Source organism: Protopterus annectens, chromosome 1.part1 (genome assembly GCF_019279795.1).
Source record: "Protopterus annectens isolate FY-2018-M chromosome 1.part1, PAN1.0, whole genome shotgun sequence".
In the NCBI taxonomy this organism is placed as follows: Eukaryota; Metazoa; Chordata; order Ceratodontiformes; family Protopteridae; genus Protopterus; species Protopterus annectens.
Genome location: NC_056726.1, coordinates 331267062 through 331290969, shown reverse-complemented (window position 1 = coordinate 331290969; position 23908 = coordinate 331267062). Strand labels below are relative to the sequence as shown.

The 23908-nt window shown below is 42.4% G+C and overlaps 1 protein-coding gene across 10 annotated transcripts in view; it reads right to left on the bottom strand.

Annotated features, from left to right (window-relative positions):
- Positions 1-23908, bottom strand: part of TCF4 (transcription factor 4) — a 2211973-nt gene that overhangs the window by 1174566 nt on the left and 1013499 nt on the right. The gene's annotated exons all lie outside the window — the stretch shown is intronic.

The window sequence follows — 23908 nt, the reverse complement described above, 5'->3', positions numbered from 1 at the left end:
CAAACACATAAATGGGTAGCTACACACCTGCCCATACACCACAATAGGGTTAATGTCCTGACCCAGGGCCCCTACCTCTGGCTAACCTGTGTGAATCTGTACAGCTGTAAAGCATTGCCACAGCAAGATAAGCCCATGCTGTCATGTTGATGGGCATACAAGTATGGGATCCTCTGCCAGCACTGTACTAAGGTGCTGAACCGGATACACAGACCCTGCACCAAGCGCCTGCAGCTCCCCCTCCAGAATGGCATAACTTACCATGAATATGTAAGTGTCTGCCCACAATACCAGACACAGCTGCAGTCACCCTTGTCCCCCCAAGACATCACTGTGAGCAGGAATGTCCACCTGACAGTACATAGGACAGAAAACATCACTGTGTATAACAGTACACATGTCTGAATAGCTCTAACAGCAGTACCATGCAGCTGAAGCAGCACAGACACAGTCACCTACAGTACACACTATCCCCTGCACAATTTGTCCCCATATTGCCAAATGATTGACAGATTCCCTGCAGAAACAGTATACTACCTGTAGGTATACAACACAAAGGTCTGCACTGCAATACAAACTACCTGGAATCAATACAGACATTCAATACAGAATGGCATACTGGGCATGCTCACACACAAACAAATGAAGCCAACATCTGCAAACAACAGTGGACCATACATATCTGGCATCTGCAGATTTTAGTGCATACACTCCTCAGTATGCACCAGTCATGCCTTGCACACACAGTGGATAGGAATACAGACACATATCCAAGGACAACACACTATAATAAGCCAAAGGTAGACGTACATAGATGTGTGGAAGAGAGTGACTGTGACAAGGAGCCATCCATTATGAGGCCCGTCCCACCCAGCACACAGCAAAATGGCTACAACTACATGAGGTGTAACTGTCACTCATTGTAGACATTATCCACCGGTATCCGTCAGCATTACAGACTATGTGGTGCAAGTGCTAGCTGTGCAACATGACTGTACAAGGAAGTAGTCATCTAGGAGCTGTATACATGTACCTGTGGATTATAACCCTGCGTTTGCCCGCATGTGGTGTGCCAAATTCTAGATGAATGGGTCATGGCCCATGCACACACACTGCCCTCCCCATAGCCCTACTATGACAAGACTGCTGAGGTCATCTACTTTGAAATACACCTTTGGGCAATTTTTAGCCTAGTAATCTCCATGGCGCATCCTATAACTGTGTACTGCTGTAGTGTCATATATCCTTTCTATTTAAACCTATATCCTGCTACATATGGAACTACTCTGTTTCTTAAAAATAGTACCCTGGAACTAAAAGTGTTATCATTATTGTAAATACTGTATATATGACTATTAGACTTAGGGATGAGTCACTATTTTCTCTCCTTCAACATTAGTATGATTGCATGGTTAAGATTATAGAACTAGGAATCCTCACTGTTTTGACTATATTCTATTGTATTTGCTTCTATACTATTACTAAGCTATTTTAGCTCTCTTACATGCCTATAATACTGTATCCTATTGTGCTTTTTTTTTGATGTACCTTGTTATGTTATGTTTGTACTAGTACATAGTGGAGCTTTTCTCCTCGGGCCTCTGCTGAAAATGGACATATATCCAGCCAGACTAGCCCGGTCAACAAATGTAAAATAAAATAAAATAAATAAATAAATAAAGGTAGGACTTCTAATCTCAGACATGGAAAGTGTGTGTGTGTGTGTGTGTGTGTGTGTGTGTGTGTGTGTGTGTGTGTGTATAGAGAGCAATGCTTTTTAGGCTAATCACACTCACTACAATTGAAATGCCCTTCTTTGGCAAGGCTGCTGATGTCATACACTATGAAATACACCTTTCAGAAAGCTGTAGCCCAGTAATCTCTGTGGTGCATCCTATAACTATGTACTGCTGTAGTGTGATAAACTAGTTAGGTAGGAGTTATAATCCCAGAAGTGACAACTGTGTGTGTGTGTGTGTGTGTGTGTGTGTGTGTGTGTGTGTGTGTGTGTGTGTGTGTGTGTGTGTGTGTGTGTGTGTGTGTGTGTGTGTGTAGACAGCAATGCTTTTTAGGCTAGTCACACTCACTACAATGCAAATACCCTACTTTGGCATGGCTGCTGATGTCATTCACTATGAAATACACCTTTCGGAAAGCTGCAACCCAGTAATCTCTGTGGTGCATCCTATAAATGTGTACTGTAGTATGATAAACTAGTGAAGTAGGATTTCTAATCCAAGACATGGCAACTGTGTGTTTGTGAGTGTGTGCGTGTGTGTCTGTGTAGAGAGCAATGCTTTTTAGGCTAGTCACACTCACTACAACTTAAATGCCCTACTTTGGCAAGGCTGCTGATGTCATTCACTGTGAAATACACCTTTCCAAAAGCTGTAGCCCAGTAATCTCAGTGGCGCGTCCTGTAACTGTGTACTGCTGTAGTGTGATAAACTAGTTAGGTAGGAGTTCTAATCCCAGACATGGCAACTGTGTGTGTGTCTGTCTGTCTATGTAGAAAACAATGCTTTTTAGGCTAGTCACACTCACTACAATTCAAATGCCCTACTTTGGCAAGGCTGCTGATGTCATACACTGTGAAATACACCTTTCGGAAAGCTGTAGCCCCGTAATCTCCGTGGTGCATCCCATAACTGTGTACTGCTGTAGTGTGATAAACTAATTAGGTAGGAGTTCTAATCCCAGACATGGCAACTGTGTGTGTGTGTGTGTGTGTGTGTGTGTGTGTGTGTGTGTGTGTGTGTGTGTGTGTGTGTGTGTGTGTGTGTTTCTGTCTGTATAGGGAGCAATTCATTTTATGCTAGTTACACTCACTACAATTCAAATGCCCTACTTTGGCAATCCTGCTGATGTCATTCACTGTGAAATACACCTTTGGGTAAGGAGTACTCCAGTAATCCCCATGGCGCATCCTATAGCAGCATCATACTGTAGTGTGATATAGAACTCTGGTAGGGGTTCTATTCTCACACATGTCAGTTGTGTACGTTTTTGTCTATGTCTGTGTAGGGAGCAATGCATTTTAGGCTAGTCACACTCACTACAATTCAAATGCCCTACTTTGGTAATCCTGCTGATGTCATTCACTGTGAAATACACCTTTCGGGAAGATGTACCCCAATAATCCCCGTGGCGCATCCTATAACAGCATCATGCTGTAGTGTGATATAGAACTCTGGTAGGGGTTATATTCCTACACATGGCAGCTGTGGATGTTTTTGTGTGTGTCTATGTCTGTGTAGGGAGCAATGCATTTTAGGCTAGTCACACTCACTACAATTCAAATGCCCTACTTTGGCAATCCTGCTGATGTCATTCACTGTGAAATACATCTTTGGGGAAGGAGTACTCCAGTAATCCCCATGGCTTGTCCTACAACAGCTTCATGCTGTAGTGTGATATAGAACTCTGGTAGGGGGTTCTATTCCCACACATGGCAGTTGTGGATGTTTTTGTGTGTGTCTACATCTGTGTAGGGAGCAATGCATTTTAGGCTAGTCACACTCACTACAATTCAAATGCCCTACTTTGGCAATCCTGCTGATGTCATTCACTGTGAAATACACCTTTGGGGAAGGAGTACTCCAGTAATCTCAGTGGCGTGTCCTATAACTGTGTACTTCTGTTCTGTGGTAAACTAGTTAGGTAGGAGTTCGAATCTGAGACATGACTGGTGTGCGTATATCTGGGTTTGTCATTCGTATTCTGTGTGGAGGTGGACGTGAGTGTGTAACAACTGGTCTGAATGTGGAGCGGGTTTTGCAATTTTCTTATATGTTGGCCCTAGTATACATCACAATGTCCACTGTACAGAGATAACAGATGTGAAATAGCCGATAGTCTGGGGTGCAAATCCATACCCCTACATGTCGGTCAACTCACCGTCCCAGCTAGGTTTAAAAAGTAGCATGCAGGCTTACTCGAATAAGGCAAATATGATGTATATCCAAAGATATATTTATTGAAGACAATCCACAGTATTGGAAACTAAAATCCACATGAACAACTGATAAGAGCTTTCATCCGCTTATCACAGACTTCTTCAGAACAGCTGATTGACTCGCAATACAATCCTTTTAAAATCTTTTTGGCGCCATTCTAAAGGCAAAAATTTTAAGTGCTTAATATAATTTGTACATATTTTAAAAAACATAATTATGAAGACAACCAATACATCAATATATCCTAAAACTTACTAAAACCTTAAATAATAATTAATATAAATATTCTTTCTAAAAAATACTAAATGAATAAAATTGCAATACCAAATTTCATACCCCATTGATGTAACTAACAAACACATACATAATTTTATGATAACTGCACCTGATGGTGACTGATCAAGCCAACATTAGAAAGGGTTTAATAGAAATGAAATCATTTTATACCCGGTTCCTTTGTGGCATTGGTCAACACTTGCCACATGCTTTCTTTTTTGCTTAGTATTGCTTTAAAATTGCCCCCTCTATTTGATATAAAAACTTGATCTATTATGGCAAAACTGAAACTATGGTGTTCACCTTTCTTCTCTATATGTCTATATAAAGCATTCTTAGTGTCATGTACCCTAATTTTGTAAATATGATCATAAATTATTTTCTTAAATAGTCTCTCTGTTTTGCCTATATAGTAAGCAGGGCATGATGAACAACTAGCTAACTAAATAATATTTTTACTGTTACAATTCCCCCTTCTAAATTTAATGTAGGTCCTATTTAAATTCTGTAATTTTATTCCATCACTCTCATTAATCAAATAACATTGATTACATGACCCACATTTAGTAGTAGCCTTGTTGCTATTATATCTGTCTCTTTCTGTACTCCCTAAATGTAATAACGTCTTAATGTTCAAACCCATCTTAAACACAAAACTGGGTTTTTCACCTAATATCTGTTTGATATCATCAGCTACTGTTAAGTTCTTCCAATATTTTAATACTATGTTCATAATTTCATTCACATACGGGGAATAAGTTAATGTGCATACTCTATTAACTGGAACATTTTCCAATTTTCCTTTTTTGACACTACTAATTTCTTGTCCTATTTCTAATACAGGACAATATTTATTACCCCATTCCTTAATAACAAACTGTGAAGCATCCTAGGGGGAATTATAACGGTAAGAATATTATTTATTTAGCTAGTTGTTCATCATGCCCTGCTTACTATATAGGCAAAACAGAGAGACTATTTAAGAAAAGAATTTATGATCATGTTTACAAAATTAGGGTACATGACACTAAGAATGCTTTATATAGACATATAGAGAAGAAAGCTGAACATCACAGTTTCAGTTTTGCCATAATAGATCAAGTTTTTATATCAAACAGAGGGGACAATTTTAAAGCAATACTAAGCAAAAAAGAAAGCATGTGACAAGTGTTGACCGATGCCACAAAGGAACCGGGTATAAATGATTTTATTTCTATTAAACCCTTTCTAATGTTGGCTTGATCAGTAACCATCAGGTGCAGTTATCATAAAATTATGTATGTGTTTGTTAGTTACATCAATGGGGTATGGAATTTGGTATTGCAATTTTATTTATTTAGTATTGTTTAGAAAAATATTTATATTAATTATTATTTAAGGTTTTAGTAAGTTTTAGGATATATTGATGTATTGGTTGTCTTCATAATTATTTTTTTTAAAATATGTGCAAATTATATTAAGCACTGGCACTTAAAATTTTTGCCTTTAGAATGGCGCCAAAAAGATTTTAAAAGGATTGTACTGTGAGTCAATCAGCTGTTGTGAAGAGGTCTGCGATAAGTGGATGAAATCGCTTAACAGTTGTTCATGTGGATTTTAGTTTCCAATACTGTGGATTGTCTTCAATAAATATATCTTTGGATATACATCATATTTGCCTTATTCGAGTAAGCCTCACGCTACTTTATAAACCTAGCTGGGACGGTGAGTTGACCGCCTTGTTTTATCAGTTCTGGTGTTGCCGTTTGTGTTCAAATATATACCCCTACATGTGACAACAAGGCCAGGTGAACAAAGTTAGCAACCCTTGTATTACCCAGACACGCACACACACACACACACACACACACACACACACACACACACACACACACACACACACACACACACACACACACACACTTGCCAGGGCAACAGCTGCTATGTTGGTAGTACCCTGCATACTGCCCACTGATAGTAACTATGGTGTGATTGTAGTGGGCTACAGAGGGCATGGCACACTGTCCATCAGTTCAACAGGCCCTTACATGCTGACAGTGTACCTTCCCTATGTACCCCACTGGACACCTACAACACAAGTGGCGCCATTAAATGTGACTCACAAAGGACATACCATGCCTGAAAAACATGCCCTGTATGGACAGATGCCACTGATACCAGGGAATACCATTATCATGCTATCAATATAGGTGCAGGGTCAACCTGCTGTCCATTAACAGTTCCCGCCATATGAGGCCAGGACTGGGGCATCTGATGATAACAATCTGTGTACACAACATGGACCAGACACTCCAGCTACAGTTCCACATGTCACTGTACATGCATGTGGGAGTTGTGCACATCCCAGACACCATCCATGTCATGGACTAAGGAACACATACATGGCAAGCAATGCACAGCATTGGCAACATGCAATAGTTACCTAGGTGACTGGATAGTGAATACAATACCCACCTGTGTGGGCAAATCCAGACACTGCACCCCCGAGTCACACTGCAGACCACTGTCGTGTGGCCAGATGCCAAGATATACCTATCACCTAGCCTTGTATATCCGTCTGGCACAGTCGGCCACTACGCACCCATGAAGCAATGCACCCATGCATGTCAGTACTGACACCCTGTGTCTGTGTGTGTGTTGTACGATGCCTATGAGCACATTCACACTCACTACAATCCCCACTGGCATACTGAAGCATGCTGTCTGATGTCAGACACCTCCACATACCCTTTGCCCATTGCATGGTAACACACTCCAATAACTAGGAGCATCATGATGGTGCTGGGCCTTTTCTTTCACTGTGAGCAGGAACTCGATCTGTTGTTTGGCAAACAGCATCTCAGATGGATTGGGGATTTACCTCTAACAACATACACTGTAAAAACAGGCCAACACACATGAGGGGGATGTGCCTGACCTGACTACAGACTGTAAGTGCTGCTATACTGCATCTGGGGTAATTTAGGTTTAACAAGGTGTGTGTGGATATGGCTGCCCTACATGTTTTAATACCTGTCATGTCAGTGCTATGTTTATGAGGAAACCCCCATCTGTAGAGTCATCTGCAGACTGGGCAGTGTGTGGTGCCTTTTGTTACATGTGTTACTCACAGAGCACCTATCTGTGAACTGCAGAAGATAGTGTGAGGACTGCAGTCTGTAGATGGTGACAGCCGTGAGAGTTACTGACTTCATATACCTCATAGAACATATGTTGCAACAAACCCTGTTACAACAGTATATGTATGAGGTTATCAAAGCAACATGTCAATATCGGCCCTGTGTTTGTGCCTCCAGCCACAACTCTGTCACCCTTTGTACATATGTCATGCAGTACGAGGTGCATATGTGCTGTAGACCATATTTAGTGACATCATATCTGATAACAAGCCAGTAAGATATCAGACTGCTACACATGTTATGCATAGTAGGGGTTATATTTGATGACATAACCTGGACATTCTGTGGTTGTATGTACAGTACTGAGGTCTGTGTACGTATGGTGATTGTCGACAGTGTGTGTATTGTTAATATGTACATTGGCCTGTGTACAGATTGTGGTAGATGTTATTGTTCTTGGTCCTGGTCTATCTGATGTTACATGCTGCTCCACTGTATGTTACCCTATCGGCTTACATGTTTGTAGGGCCAAACACACACATGTCCCTTACCACAGACAGGCATCGAACCACACTGTTTAGCGGGTCAGTATATGTAGGGTTAGTGCATGAGTGACACATAAATGGTGTTAAACAGATAGTCCATATACTGAAATAATACGGTAGCTTACCATATGTGGCTGTGGCTGTGTTCACATTGGTTGTGGTTATGCACTTTCACACAGGTGTCTGTTACTGTGTGTTGTGACATGCCTGTAGAGCCTGCTATATATGGAGGTACATGTGTATTCCCCCATAGGAAATGTTGGCCAGTGTTGAGTCAGTATGCCTGTAGCCTGCACAGTGCTTTGTTACATGCCTAGCAGCTTAGTGTACTTACCCAGTGAGATGTCATGTCCAGATACTTGCCAGATGCACTACTGCCGGGCCACCATAACAGTCATGTATGTCAGACAAAGCAGTGGGATGCAGTACAGATGTATGTCAATAACTAGTTGGCCATGACACCTCTGTACCAACGGTTATTATGTGTCAGGACAGACAGGGGTGTGTGAATGCAAAACCTATGGGGGGCAAATGTATACCAGTAGGTACGTGTTATACCCATCTAATGGCTGTAAACATACACATTGTCATGGCTTGGTCCACGTCTTGCACTAAGGGGTTCTGTGTATACCTCTGGACTGTCCAGTGTGTGTCAGACTGTCCACATATATTGGGCAATATTTCTGCTATAGTCCACAGCAGCATTACCATGCTAGCAGTGGTACTGTACTATGATGTCCTTAGGATGGCTGTCCATAGCCAATGACGCACATGTTAAAAGCAGATGTGACCTCCCACACACACCATGTCTGTGAAGACAATCCTTATTATAGTAGCAATAGTCTACAAATATACCTGCAATACGTACCTGACATCCCCTTGCACTACGAAGTTGGGACTATAGGGGCTGATGTAGGGCTCCACTCCATGTTCAGGACAAATGTGAGCATATATGTACATATAATTCGCCAGATATCTATACAGATATATACACATATACATATCAACATACAAAGATGGATATGTATATGTACATAGATATACATATACACACTCAGATATATATACATATACAGAGCAATATATGTCTATACATATACAGATAGGGATACATATACACATATACGTATGGATATCTACATATATATTGACAGTAGTAGGTATATCAGAATAGATATGTATGCACATATAGTTATAGATATCTACATATATACCAACATAACTAGCCATATCTGTACACATAGGATGTGCATACATATATAGCTATATATACATATATCAATATATACATATACGTCCACCAAACAGGTTTGCTCTTTCTTGAGGAGCTTCTTTTAGTCCTATCAGGTATGGCTGAGTCAATGCAGTTATACAGGTGTTTGTATAAAGCCTTGGTGTAGAATTCAGCATAGTTGCCAGTTCCATCTGAGGGAGGAGGTGCAGTGAAGCTATTTATATCATCCCATAAGAGGTTATAATCTGCTTTGGAGAGGTTTTTTAGTTTAGTTGCTGCTGGGGGGGTGGGGGTGGGGACAGGTATAATAGGTACTTCAAATGAGACTGATTTCTGGTCAAATCTCACCAGGGAAGACCTCGCAGTGGGGGTGCTACAGTTGTCCTCCATATTGGTAAGCACCAGATCCAGGATGTTGGCACTCCTTGTGGGGGTGTCAACCAGCTGTTCCAGGGCATTGGAATTAATGAAGTTGAGGAACCTTTGGCTGAGTGAGTTTGAGCATCAGTAATTTACCCAGGCAATGGATGGATAGTTAAAGTCACCCAAAATCATGGTGTTCGGATGTATCTCGAAAGACTCATGTAGATCCAAATAGGCAGAGTGAGGGTCCGGATTCAGGGAGGGGGTCCTGTAGCTGGCAATGACTTGAATAGGTGTCTTACCAACAGTTAATTGCACCTGAAGTATCTCTAGAGAATCATACTGTTTAATCAATCTGAAGGTGTATTTATCTTTAATGAATATTGATGCACTGCCTCCTTTAGTTTTCATGCCGTCGGTTTGTGGTCTGAACATGTGGAAGGAGGTGTAACCTGTTATGGCTGGGGTGCTCTCCACAGCCTTGAACCATGTCTCCATGACTACACAAATATCTGTGTCTTCCAAGATGAGGACTACTTCCAGTGAGTGCAGGCAGTTTCATGTTAAGACTTCTAGCATTTAGCAGCATAACCTTGAGTTTTTTAGATGGAGTTTTTACATTGGGAATTTTGTCCTTGAGACACTGCCTAAAAAAGGCACTATGGGGGTGGTGAGAGCCTTAGCCAAGAGTCAAAATCCCAGGGGTGACAGATGAAGACCACCTCTGGCAAAGCATCGAGGTCTGTCGATCATGTCATCCCAGGCTGACAAATACTAGATCCCCTTAGAATGACACCAGAAACTAAGCCAATTATTGAAGTCAATCATTTTCTGTTTGTACTGAGACATCATCCTAGGTGAAGGAAAAATGCTGCTTAAGGCTAGGGACATACCTGCCTGAGACACATAGTCTGAGAGCTCAGTCATATCTCTGTTCATATAGTCCAGAGAGGTATGTCTCAAGTCGTTCACACCAACATGGACTATGACAGAGTGATAACAGTACCTGCTGTTGAGAGACTTGAGTGGATGTGTGATATGGTGGACCTTGGCACCTGACAGACAGCTGACTGTGATCTTTTCCTTATCCAGCCTAGTGAGAGGGACATCTATGTGTCTCACGATGGAATCACCTATGACTAATATGTTTGGTTTTGTGCTATATGTACTACAAGCCAGTCTGGATCAATACCTGTTGTAGATGGACTGGTTTCAATGAGCCTAGCTTGTTGAATAGATATGTTATTCTTGGCAAACTGTAGAAGTTGCCTCCTATGTATTTGTCTTGATGAATAAGCATTGTGCTGTAAGACATAAAATGCACACTGACTGCCATTGAACCATGTTTCTGTTACTGTTAAGATGGTAAGGCTGCTCTGTTCTACCCATGTCTCTAATAATGGACATTTGTTGGTAAAAGTATTGATGCATGTTTGCATTATTATAATGTAGGATGAGCTTTGTTGGTCAATTTGGCTAGTTTCAGACTGCACAGACATTGTGTGTCTTGAATTAAGATTGATGTTTGTTGTTTTAATGTTTCTAAACAGTAAGATACTAACCTGTAAACAGTTAATCTCCCAGGCCCATGCTCACACTTATCAAGGGTATCAGAACTTGTCAGAGACTTGGGATGCATGGCTAGGCTTAAAAAGGCCCTTGTAAACACCTATGAACCTAATACAGTAAAACACCTTAGTGTCTGGAGGTCGCTTCTAATTTTAATCAACAATGAAATGCAGTACGATGCTTTCCATAATCACTTTAAATGTACACTGCTTTACCACACACTATACTCTAGCAGTAGATAGTGAGCACATATCTTTATTGCCAGTGCATGCGAGTTGTTGCCACAGTAGTCTGCTACACTTTCATATAGGAAGGCTGTATTAAACCCAATGTGACTATCATCCATGTAGCCATGAGGGGTTTTTCCTTTTCCTTTGACCTAGCCCTATCATTGGGGGCTAGTGTGCATGCTTGCAGATACTAGAACCTGCCATCCAGGACTCATCCCTATTCTTGGTGGCTCATGGGCATGCTTGCATACACTTAGCCCTGTTATGTTTTCTCCTGTAAGAGTACACATTCTCTCATGTGCTCCCATAATAACTTTCTGAGACCACACATCCTTGACTTATATGCCACATCTTATGCACTCCTCTCTTTGGTAAGTGCCAGTACTGTTTCAATCCAGACTGCATCATTCCCACAGGATGGGCAGTCAGACATCTGCTGTCACCCTCTTATCAACTCTTCCCTAGACCAAGTCTCTAGTGAATCGCTAGTAATTTGCATCACAGTTATTTCACATTATTTTATATAATTACAAACATCATCTGGTACAGCAGTTTCATGTGGATGTTACAGCATAGCTAAATACCTCAACACTGAGAGGCCACATGAATTTTACCACATAAGTGCATTTTTTTAAAGATCATGGGAAAGCAACATACATCACTATGGTCTTGATTCTCTGTCAAACACTAATGTGTGATATTTAATACTGAAAATTAACAGCTAAATACATATAAAAGAGTTATCCACTTTATTTTGAGTGACTGCTAAAGTCACTCAGGGTGATGTTTTCATTATAAAATCAACACCTACTCACATCACTAACATCCCATCACTGCATTACATCCTATGCAACACTAAAAATGTATCACAAGTCGGCACTTAGCCACTGACAAATGTGTGTTTCTTCCTAATTCTTCTGAGTTGCAGAGCAGAAAATCACACATTCTGTCATTCACATTCAGTGTAAGTGAGGTTGGAGACAAAGTCCACACTGATAAGGATTGGGAAACACTGAGGAAAACAGACTTCTGGGACTTATCAGAACATGTTGCACCACTACACACCACTCATTCTTGAAAGCATGCAATACTGGTGTAATGGATGTAGGGTATTTTTACAAAAATCATCAGATATGCAAGAAGAGGCTTCCTAGTTCTGGCAGGAAGAAATACAAGGAACTGTCTAAACACAGTAGTGTCCTAAGATGCAGCACAGTTCTTACCAAACTCTGAATGTAAGATGAAAAGCTGTATATGTCTTCTTACTGGGTCTGCATAAACAAGGTAACTTGTTTCTGAAGATGTATATCCAAAGGAGGCTGTGAAGCATAGCTCAGAGTGTAAGACATACTCAAGTTCGACATCCTCCAAGCATACTGTTCAGCTGATGATTCCTGTAGACATCTTATCTTGAATGCTTTGTGTATGTTCTAAAAGAAGAATTTTCTTAGCCCACTAACTAGTGGTCAACTTGGAGTAAATTGTCTAAGTGTTATTCTACGGCACTCACTGAGGTCTCTAAAACTTGCCATTTAAAGGCTGGACCACTGTCAGTTCTCAATGTTATTGGTATGCTAAATTTAGCAATTATTTTGCCTTTGGCTGGTATTACTATACCTGACAATGTGGAAGTACTGGCTCAGCAATAAGAAATTGACAGTAGTCATTACTAAAATATAATAAATATTCTCCTGTTATACTGTGACCCATAAAATGTTAATGCCCAACTCAGTCCATAATGTTAAAACAGTTTTTTGTGCTGTGTATTTGTCTATCACAGTTTTAAATATTTTTTGTATTTCTCATCCATACTTGAAAACATATTTTCCCATTTTCAAAACACAGTATATCAACATGATTTATTCAAATTCTTTCTTCTGACAGAAGCCATGACTCTCTTGTAAAAAGCACTGCATGGAGCTGGATAGCCCTTCTACTATGTCGACTTCAGGAGCTTCTTTAACTCTTCTTTGACTTCTTCCCTTAAGTAAAACTGCATCCTTTTATGATTTCCTTCGTGGTTCACTGTTGCAGTCATGACTGTAGGGCTCTTCCAGCCAGCAGCAGCCCCCGATCGGCCAGAGTCCCAAAGTCTGGATCGGGCATCAGCTGAGGTCGCTTTTATCCTGACATCAATGCACCAGAAGGTATAAAGACCTCAGCTGACGCCATTTTCCCAGTCTTTCTTGCCGCGCGGTGCCCTTTGCAGTTCACTGATGCTGGTCGGCCTGTTCCTGTTTGTTTTTGGATTTAATCCCAGGATTTTCGTTTTATAAGATAAGTACCCCATTGGGGAGGTCTTTTTCTTGCTCCAGTCAGATGTCAGAAAAAGTTAATAATTGTATTTCTTGTGGGAAGCAAATACCTCATAGGGATTTTCACTCTTAGTGTATTCCCTGCCTGGGTCCTGACCACGACGTTGCTAATTGTGCGTTTTGTGCTAGATTTAATCAGCGTACTATTAGGCATAGATATAACTTTGCCTTTTACTATTTTGGAAAAAGGTTTAATTATAACATGTCTTCGGATTCTTTTCCGGCTTCTGGGGTGTGTAAAAGGCGCAAGGATGCAGACAGGCCTCCGAGGTCCACAGCAAAAGATGTTATTCAGTTACTGCCAGTTGCTGGTTCGTCGGTCGTCAGTGAGGCGCCTTTGCAGCCCCTGTCGTCCTCCTCTTTTGAACCAATTGCCTGTACCAACTGCGGTGTGGAGCTGATGGGGTCTTCAGAATTGCCAGTGACTGGACCTTCGGATACTGCTCCCTCAGTTGGGTCCGGAGCCAGTAGGCAGGTACCGGCTTCTGAGGGAGTTCTCAGGCCTTTGCAGCTTCCTGTAAATGTGGACTCAGTTTTACATTCAAAGACAAAGTCTAAGGCTCCAGCTAAAGTGAAATGGCAAGCACAGGCGCCTTTTTGATCATGGTCCTAGGCCTCAGAAGCAAATGCTTAGGATGGCTGAAGATCTCTTAACTATGATCAGGGGTTCACATCCCCCTCCTGACAAGAAGCCTAGATTACAGTCCGATTATGATTTTTCAGACCAAATTTCTGTTTCTTCTGCTTCTCCCCTTGAGCAGGATTATTCTTTTCCTCCTTATGCAGATTCTGATGCTGAAGATTCCTTTCCTTCAGCCTCTCCTCCTGAGGATTATTCATTTGGTGAAACTTTGCATGATATGAGGGTGCATTTTTCACTGGGAAGGGCAGAAATTTTCTGAATCCAAGAAAAGGCTTAGGGATTTTCTTCTTCTCCCACAGAATAGGCCTCTGGCTATTCCCCCTGTATTGGACATTGTAGATGATGTTTTTTCGGAAGCTTCTCTCTCTCCTGATTCTTTTCCCCCTGCTCCGGTCAAGCCGGATAGGTATTATAGGGTTCCAGATTCTCACAAGTTTCTTTTTAAGAATCTTTCACCTGATCTGGAAACAATTTCTCAGGGTCCTAAGGGTGTTAAAGCGGCCTCTGCTAAAAATCCTATTCCCTCTGACCGAGAGTCCAGGGCTTTGGAGAGATGGGGTAAAAAAGTTTATACTTTTGCTACATTGTCTATTAGGGCTTTGAACTGTCAATTTCATATGCTGAAGTATCAGCAATACCTTTTGTCTGTATTTAAACAAAAGATGTCAGCTGTTTCTATTGGTGCAGATAATCAGGAGTTACAGGATTTATTGCATGCTATTGAACAGGTGGGTAAACATACCCTGCATTGTGGTTTTGTTTCTTTGGAAGCTTCTTGTAGGGCTGCAACAACTGGCGCAGTTATTAGAAGACATGCTTGGTTAAAGGAACAAAGCTTGCCGGATCAGGTTAAAGCCAAACTTTTGGATGCCCCTTTGCAGCACGATGTTCTGTTTGGGTCCAACGCTGAAGAGGTATTAAAGAAAATGGAGGACAAAGCCAAATCTATGCAGACGGTTAAGAATTTTCTACAGGTGCAACCTCCTAGATTTAGCAGACACTGGCCAGCTAAACCTTGGTCCTTTCCGGGCTCGGACAGGTCTCAGAGAGGCAAATTCAGGCGTTCCAGCGGTAGGGGACAGGCACAGACCCATTTTAGGAATAGGCAGTGGAGTACCCCCTCTCCCAAGGGAGGTGAAGATAAGTCTCAACCCTACCGAAAACAGTCTTCATGACTCTCCCATTCTGGTTCCAGGGGCTCCTCTCCTGGAAGCACCTTTGGGAGGAAGGATTTCTCTTTTTTATCAAAATTGGAGCCACATAACCCGGGACAAATGGGTTCTGGACATAGTCTCAAGAATTCATTTCATTTCCACACCTTGCCAAAACCGAACGGTTGGCCAGATCTGCCAAATCATCAGTGGGCAGAGGCGCAATGGCAGGTTCAGTCCCTCCTGGCTATGAGTGCCATAGAATTGGTACCAAATTTAGAAATAGGGCAAGGTTTTTATTCCAGACTTTTCCTGGTTCCCAGGAAGGAAAATTCATGGAGACCAATCCTGGACCTTTCTGTACTAAACACCTTCCTAGATATACCAAAATTCAAGATGCTCACTCTGCAGCAGCTGCTGCCTATGTTGGGCAAGAACACGTGGATGGTGACTTTGGATTTAAAAGAAGCTTACCTGCATATTCCTATAAGGCAAGAGTGCAGAAGTTATCTGCGTTTCAAAGCGGGCTTGACGCATTACCAGTTCTCTGTGCTGCCCTTTGGCTTATCTACTGCGCCCAGGGTCTTTACAAAGTGCCTGGCACCAGTAATGGCGTTTTGCAGACAGAAGGGGATTCAAATATACCCTTATCTGGATGACTGTCTTATTCAAGCGGACGACAAAGACACTCTACTTCGGCATCTAGCTTTTGTGCAGCATCTTCTTCAGTACCTCGGTTTCACAGTGAATCTAAAGAAATCAAATCTGGTACCCACACAACAGATTACTTTCCTGGGTGCTCTTCTGAGTACTACAACCCAGATGGCTTCCTTGACACCAGACAAAAAAGTGCAACTGGCTTCTTTCTGACACCTGGCTTCAATGAAACAGCTGACTGCAAGAAAAATTCTGCAGGCTTTGGGTTACATGGCTTCCTGCATTCTACTAATACCATATGCAAGACTGCATATGAGGAAACTGCAGTGGTACCTCAAGAGTGTTTGGTCTCAGCATTACCACAGTTTGGAAACAGTGATCACGATTTTGCCTTGTCTCCAGCAAGAGTTTCTTTGGTGGGCCTAAGCCTGTCTACAGAACAAGGGGAAGCCTTTTTGTCCTCCACTGTCCAACCAAGTTCTGACAACGGATGCTTCGGATTATGCCTGGGGAGCCCACATGCACGGGAGATGGGGTGTTTGGACAAAGGAGCAAACACACCTGCACATAAATTTGAAGGAGATGCTAGCTGTACAGAATGCCCTGATAGCCTTCAGGGACCTTCTTCTGCCAGGACAATTGTTGATACAGACAGACAACACTACAGTGATGTGGTACATAAACAGGCAGGGGGGCTCTCACTCTTACCCCCTGTACAGATTAGCCATGACTCTATGGTACACTGCTCTGACCTGCAGTGTCGACTTACAAGTGCAATTCCTGCCAGGAAAAGACAACAATCTGGCAGACACATTGAGCAGACACATTTCGGATTCACACAAATGGATGTTGGATGTTCGGATATTCAGGATGATTATAAAGGCGTGGGGATGTCCGAACAAAGATCTCTTTGCATCCCCTCAGAATCATCAACTTCCAACATTCTGCACAAGGACCTACCACAAACTAGCGTGGAAAGTGGATGCCCTCTCATTCAGTTGGAAACACCTCTCAGTATATGCTTTTCCTCCTTTTCCTCTTCTACCTCGGGTACTTCTGAAAATAAAACAGGACAGACCGCAAATGATTTTACTGGCTCCCAATTGGCCTCGGCAATTCTGGTATTCCACTCTGATGAACCTGGTTCAGGAGCCTCCCTGGATTCTGCCTCAAATCCCTCATCTACTGTCTCAACGGGACGGCCGGATACTGCACAGTCATGTCAAAAGTCTGAATCTAGCTGCCTGGCGGATCCAGGGTCTGTAAACACCTCTACCCTTTCCAAACAGGTAATGGATGTAATCCTTGAAGCTAGATGGCCCAGCACTAGAAAATCTTATGCGGGTAAATGGAAAAGATTTTGCTCCTGGAATCAAGTCCAGGGTGGTGATTCTGCTGTTCTGAACATTCCTCTGATTTTACAGTATCTGACAGAGTTGTTACATACAGGCCTATCTTTTTCATCTGTTAAGCTTCATACTTCTGCTGTTTCTGCACATTACGATATGGATCCTCCGATTTTTTCCCATCCATTACTCAAACAATTTCTTAGAGGGGCTAAGAATATTCGGCCTCCTATGAGGGCTCCTGGGATCTTAACTATGTTTTGGAGAAATTAACCTTGTCTCCTTTTGAACCTGCAGCTTCCACGGATTTGAAATTTTTTTCTTGGAAAACTGCTTTTCTTTTAGCTATTACCTCTGCTAGAAGAATTTCGGAATTGCAAGCACTCATGGCTGTGGAACCCTTCCTTATTTTTCATCAGGACAGGGTATCTCTACAGACTAATCCCACCTTTATGCCCAAGGTGGTTTCAGCAGTGGCCTTGAATCAGTCTATTCATCTGCCTACCTTTTATCCTAATCCTCAAAGTGAGGAAGAAAGTATTTTGCACTCTTTAGACGTGCACAGGCAGCTTCATTTATACCTGGACAGGACCGACATTCCGGAAATCTGATCAGTTGTTTGTCACTTATGCTCCTACTGTTCAAGGGAAAGCAATCACTAAGCAAACTACTTCCAAGTGGATTGCCCATTGCATCAAGTTCTGTTACTCTTATGCGCCTACTGTTCAAGGGAAAGCAATCACTAAGCAAACTATTTCCAAGTGGATTGCCCATTGCATCAAGTTCTGTTACTCTTATCATGGCAATCCAGTTCCTGTTAATGTTAGGACTCATTCTACCCGGGCTACTGCTACTTCAGCAGCTTTTCTTTGTGGGGTTCCTACCAAGGATATTTTGGAGGCTGCTACTTGGAGTTCTGTACATACTTTTTCTAAGCATTACAACCTCCCTCTCTATTCTAAATCCAGGGCTGGTTTTGTTTCTGCGGTTTTGCAAGGTTTTGTGACCGCTCCCTCTGTTTCTCCTCCAGCCACCCCTTTCTTAGCTTTGGGACTCAACCCTACAGTCATGACTGCAACAGTGAACCATGAAGGACATAGTACAGTTGTGTACTCTTACCATAAATGTAGATGTTCAAGTGTGTTCACTGTTGCAGTCGGGGTTACCCTCCCTCCTACCACCTCTTTTGTTTTTTCTTTGAGTGTTATCTGTTATGAGGTATTTTGGTGGATGAGGTTTTGGGCATGGTTTCTTTTTTAGCCTTTTCTTTCTGGGCACCTGACATCTGGGGCAAGAAAAACTGGGGAAATGGCGTCAGCTGAGGTCTTTATACCTTCTGGTGCACTGACGTCAGGAAAAAAGCGACCTCAGCTGACACCCGATCCAGAATTTGGGACTCTGCCCGATCGGGGGCTGCTGCTGGCAGGAAGAACCCTACAGTCATGACTGCAACAGTGAACACACTCGAGCATCTACATTTATGGTAAGAGCACACAACTGTACTATTTCATGCTACAAGATTACCTTGGGGGTCTCTGAGCAGTTTGAAATGACAGACTTTTAAATATCCAATATCACTGAACAGACTTTTATACTTACTCAATATGTTTTGCAAATTATGTCCCTGATGTTCATTTGCATTTATACTGTTTAATATCTGCACTACTTGCAATGCTCTGTCTGTAGGGTAGCTTAACAAAATTGTTCCCTGTCATGTATCAACTCTAAACAGACCTTTAATCACCACTTTTTCATTTACCTTCAACTTTGAATCAAGTGGTCTTTTAAAGAAATTGGCTGCACAGATCTGTGTACATGTACTTGACTTTATCTTGAATTTTATCATGCAACTTAAAACATAAGCTCTTTGTAACAGAAGAATTAATGATAAATAAAAATACCATAATGAAATAAAACAAAATAAAACATTAATTGCATAATTAACTGCTATTTAGTGACAAATACACTGGATAAACCCACACAAAGTACAGTTTTGTACCTACCATAAATGTAGATGTCCGATAGGTATGCATCTGCAGTCATCACATATGGGTTGTCCTGCCTCAGGCAGCCCTTCGGTCAGCCGGATTCCAAAGTCTGGGTCCGGTGTCGGCTGATGTCGCCCTTTCCCCGACGTCAGAGCACCTGGGGTATAAAAGCATCAGCCGACGCCATCTTCCTCAGTTTTTCTTGCCCCAGATGCCAGGTGCCCTCTAAGGAAGGCTAAATTTGGAGAAATGCAATAAATTCCAAACATGCACAGAAAAAAATATATAAAACAAATACACCATAATAGATAATCCCAGCTAGCTATGAGAGGGATACGTATCCAAGAAATACCACAGAGGGGAAGGAGGGAGGGTAAACCTGACTGCAGATGCATACCTATCGGACATCCACATTTATGGTAGGTACAAAACTGTACTATGTCCTTCAAGGATGCATCTGCAGTCATCACATATTCGTAGAATACCATAGCCAATCTGGGGGTGGTAGGATCTATGTAAAGGATGGTGTAGCTAAAATGCCCTGCAGGACTGCCGTAGCAAAGCCTGCTCTGGATCTGGAATATAAAGGTAGATTGTAATGCTTGGAAAATGTATGCACGGAGCTCCATGTAGCAGCTTCTAAAATGTCCTTGGTAGCCACCCCTCTTAAGAAGGCTGTAGAGGTGGCTGTGGCTCTGGTGGAATGAGGTCTAATGTTAGCTGGCACAGTTTTGCCATGAAAGGAGTAACAAAAATGAATGCAATTTCCTATCCATTTTGAAATTGTCTGTTTGGAAATTGCTTTTCCTTGTGCACTAGCAGCATATGCTACAAACAGCTGGTCAGTTTTTCTGTAACTTTTAGTTCTGTCCAAGTAGTAGCGCAACTGTCTGTGAATGTCCAGGGTATGCAGAAGTTTGTCCCCTTTGTTTTGTGGATTTGGAAAGAAGGTAGGCAGGTGAATAGCTTGGTTCAATGAGACCCTGGATACTACCTTTGGCATAAATGAAGGATTGGTTCTCAATGAAACTCTGTCCTGATGAAAAATAAGAAATGGTTGTACTGCCATGAGGGCCTGCAACTCAGATACTCTCCTTGCTGAGGTTATGGCCAGAAGGAAGGCAGTCTTCCAAGACAGGAACTGTAGTTCAGCAGATGCTGCTGGTTCGAAAGGAGGCAGTGTTAGTTTTTCCAACACGAAGTTAAGGTCCCATGTAGGCACTGGTGGTTTCCTTGGAGGATTGATGTTTTTAATTCCTCTTAGAAACTGTCTTAGGAGAGGGTGAGAGAAGACAGGTGGATCAGTATTGTATTCTGCTGAAATTGCTGAAGCATGAATTTTAATGGAAGAGTAAGACAGGCCATTGTGGAGCATTTCTGCCAAGTATTCCAGGATATGTGCCATGTTCATCACTGTCACATCTAGGCCCTTTGTGGAGCTCCAAGTGCGGAATCTTTTCCATTTTGCTGAGTAAGCCTTTCTTGTGGAAGGGCGGCGAGCTTCCATGATGATATCCTTCACTCTCTTGGATAGCTTATCCTGGGAAAGAGTCAAGGTATTCTCCAGGCTGTTAGTTGCAAGGTTTTCAGATTGGAATGCAGAGTTTTGTAATTGTGCTGTGTCAGGAGAAGTGGCCATTGAGGAAGAGGCCACGGTTTTGTGCATGACATGCTCTTTAACAGTGGGTACCAGTGCTGTCTTGGCCAGTCCGGAGCTATCAGAATCACTTTTGGCTGCTCTATCCTGATCTTCAGTAAGACCTTGGTCATTAATGGAAGAGGTGGGAATGCATACACTGTTAGAGTTCTCCAACTGAAAGAGAGGGCGTCCACTTTCCATGCTTGTGGGTGGTATGTCCTTGAGCAGAATTTCTTCAGCTGATGATTGTGGTGGGAGGCAAAAAGATCTATGTCCAGCCTCCCCCATGCTTGTGTTATCTGAAGGAAGATGTCGGGGTGCAGCATCCATTCGTGTGCATCCATGATATTTCTGCTTAGGCTGTCTGCCAGTATATTGTCTTATCCTGGCACAAACTGTGATTGCAGCTCTATATTGAGTTTCAGGGAAAGTTCCCATAGATTTATTGTCAGTCTGCAAAGAGGGTAGGAATGGGTACCTCCTTGCTTGCTTATGTACCACATAACTGTGGTGTTGTCTGTCCTTATTAGCAGGTGGCCTTGATGCAGAAAGAGTTTGAAGGCCTCAATTGCATGTATCACTGCCAGCATTTGTGACCATAGTCCTTGAATACATCTGCCCTCCATGTGTGCTCCCCAACCGTGGTCTGAAGCATCCGTTGTAATGGTTTGGCTGGCTATTGGTTTGCTGAAGGGCAGACCCCTGTTTGACTGGCTTGCTTGAGCCTACCACAGAAATTCCTTTTGGAGGCATGGAATGAGTGGGATCAAAGTTTCTAAGCTGTGACTGTGCTGAGTCCATAAACTGCTTAGGTACCATTGTAGTTTCCTCATATGCAGCCTTGCTTGTGGAATCAGAAGAATGCAAGATGCCATGTAACCCAGGGCCTGCAGGATTTTCCTTGCAGTCAGCTGAGTTTGTCTTGTCAGATTCTTGAAGTAATCCGGTAGTTGTCTTTGTTTTTCCTCTGTGAGAAAAGCCATTTGGTTGGTTGTGTCTAGATTCGCACCCAGAAAAGTTATTCTTTGGGATGGAACAAGTCTTGATTTGTGAATGTTGACTGTATATCCCAAGGCCTGAAGTAGGCGGATGGCATAATCTAAGTATTTTAACAAAGTTTGTTGGCTGTCCGCTTGTATAAGGCAGTCGTCCAGATATGGGTATATTTGAATCCCCTGAAGTCTGCAGTGTGCAATTACTGATGCCAGGCATTTCGTGAATACTCTGGGTGCAGTAGATAAGCCAAAGGGCAATGCTGAGAATTGATAATGCTCTGAACCTGCAAGAAATCTGAGGTGTCTTCTGCAACTTTGTCTGATAGGGACATGCAGGTATGCCTCCTTGAGGTCTAGAGTTACCAGCCAAGACCCCTTGCCCAGCATGGGAAGGAGTTGCTGTAGAGTCAGCATTTTGAATTTTGGCACAATGAGATAAGTATTCAGTGCGGACAAGTCGAGAATAGGCCTCCATTGTTTTTCTTTTCTTGGAACAAGGAATAGTCTGGAATAAAATCCTTGGCTTTGTTCTGAAAGAGGAACCTTTTCTATAGCTTTCATTTGCATTAAGCTGGAGATTTGTTTCAAAGCCTCTGCCTTTTGATTTGGTGGCAGGTCTGGCATGCCTTTTCTTTTTGGCAATGTGTGAAAATGGAACCTGTATCCTTTGTCTATTATTTGCAGTGTCCATTTGTCCCTTGTAATACTGTGCCAATTTTCTGAGAATAAAGAAAGCTTTCTGCCCAAAGGTGCTTCTAATTGAGCCCTGGTTGATGGGGTCAAAGCAAAGTCATTGATTCCGTCCTTGTGCAGCAGTTGTAGGTCCTGCACTACCTCTCTGGTTGGGAGGCTGCCATTGACGTCCTCTGTAGGAGCCTCTAGCTTGCCCTCTACCTCTGGCACGCCTGTTCTTGCCTCTCTGAAATCTCTCTGTGTCTGGAAAGGACCAATTCTTGGTAGGCCAATTTCTGCTGAATCTTGGTGGTTGGACTTGGAGAAAATCTTTGACTGTTTGTACAGATTTTGCCTTTTCCTCAAATTTCTTTAAGGCCTCTTGAGCAGTGGAGCCAAATAACTTTTGCTTTTCCAGTGGAGCATTCAGAAGCTTTGCTTTAACATGGTCTGGCAGAGATTGTTCCTTCAGCCAAGCATGCCTACGTATGACTGCACCTGTCATAGCTGACCTACATGAAGCTTCCAATGCATCATAACCACACTGTAAGAAATGGTTGCTAACCTGCTGGGAATTATGCACCAGATCCTGAAGTGATTTGCGATCTAGGGGTTCAGGAGAAGACAGTTTCTTATGCAATTCGTCTAACAAGTACTCTTGGTACTGTATCATATGAAATTGACAATTTAAAGCCCTCATAGAAAGAGTAGCAGAAGTATACACTTTTTTACCCCATCTCTCTAAAGCCCTGGACTCCCTTTCAGAGGGAAGTGGATTTTTAGAAGTGGCAGCTGCAACCCCTTTAGGGCCCTGGGAAATAGTTTCTGGATCAGCAGAGTGGGCCTTGTAAAGAAAATGATGTGAGTCCGGGACCCTGTAGTACCTATCGGGTTTTACAGGAGCTGGAGGAAGACTGTCAGGGGTTATGCTAGACTCAGAGTACACATCATCAATGACATTCAAGACAGGAGGAATAGCCAAAGGTCTATGCTGAGGTAAATGCAGAAAAGTCCTTAATCTCTTCCTGGAATCAGAGAATTCCTGGCCCTGCTATTTGAAATGCTCTCTCATGGTATGAAGGGTTTCCCCAAAGGATAGTTCTTCAGGAGGGGAGGCCGAGGGGATAGATTCATCTGCATCAGAATCCTCGTAGGCCGAAAAAGCCTCCTCCTGGTAGTCAGAGAGAGCAGAGCCATCAGAGGCCTCATC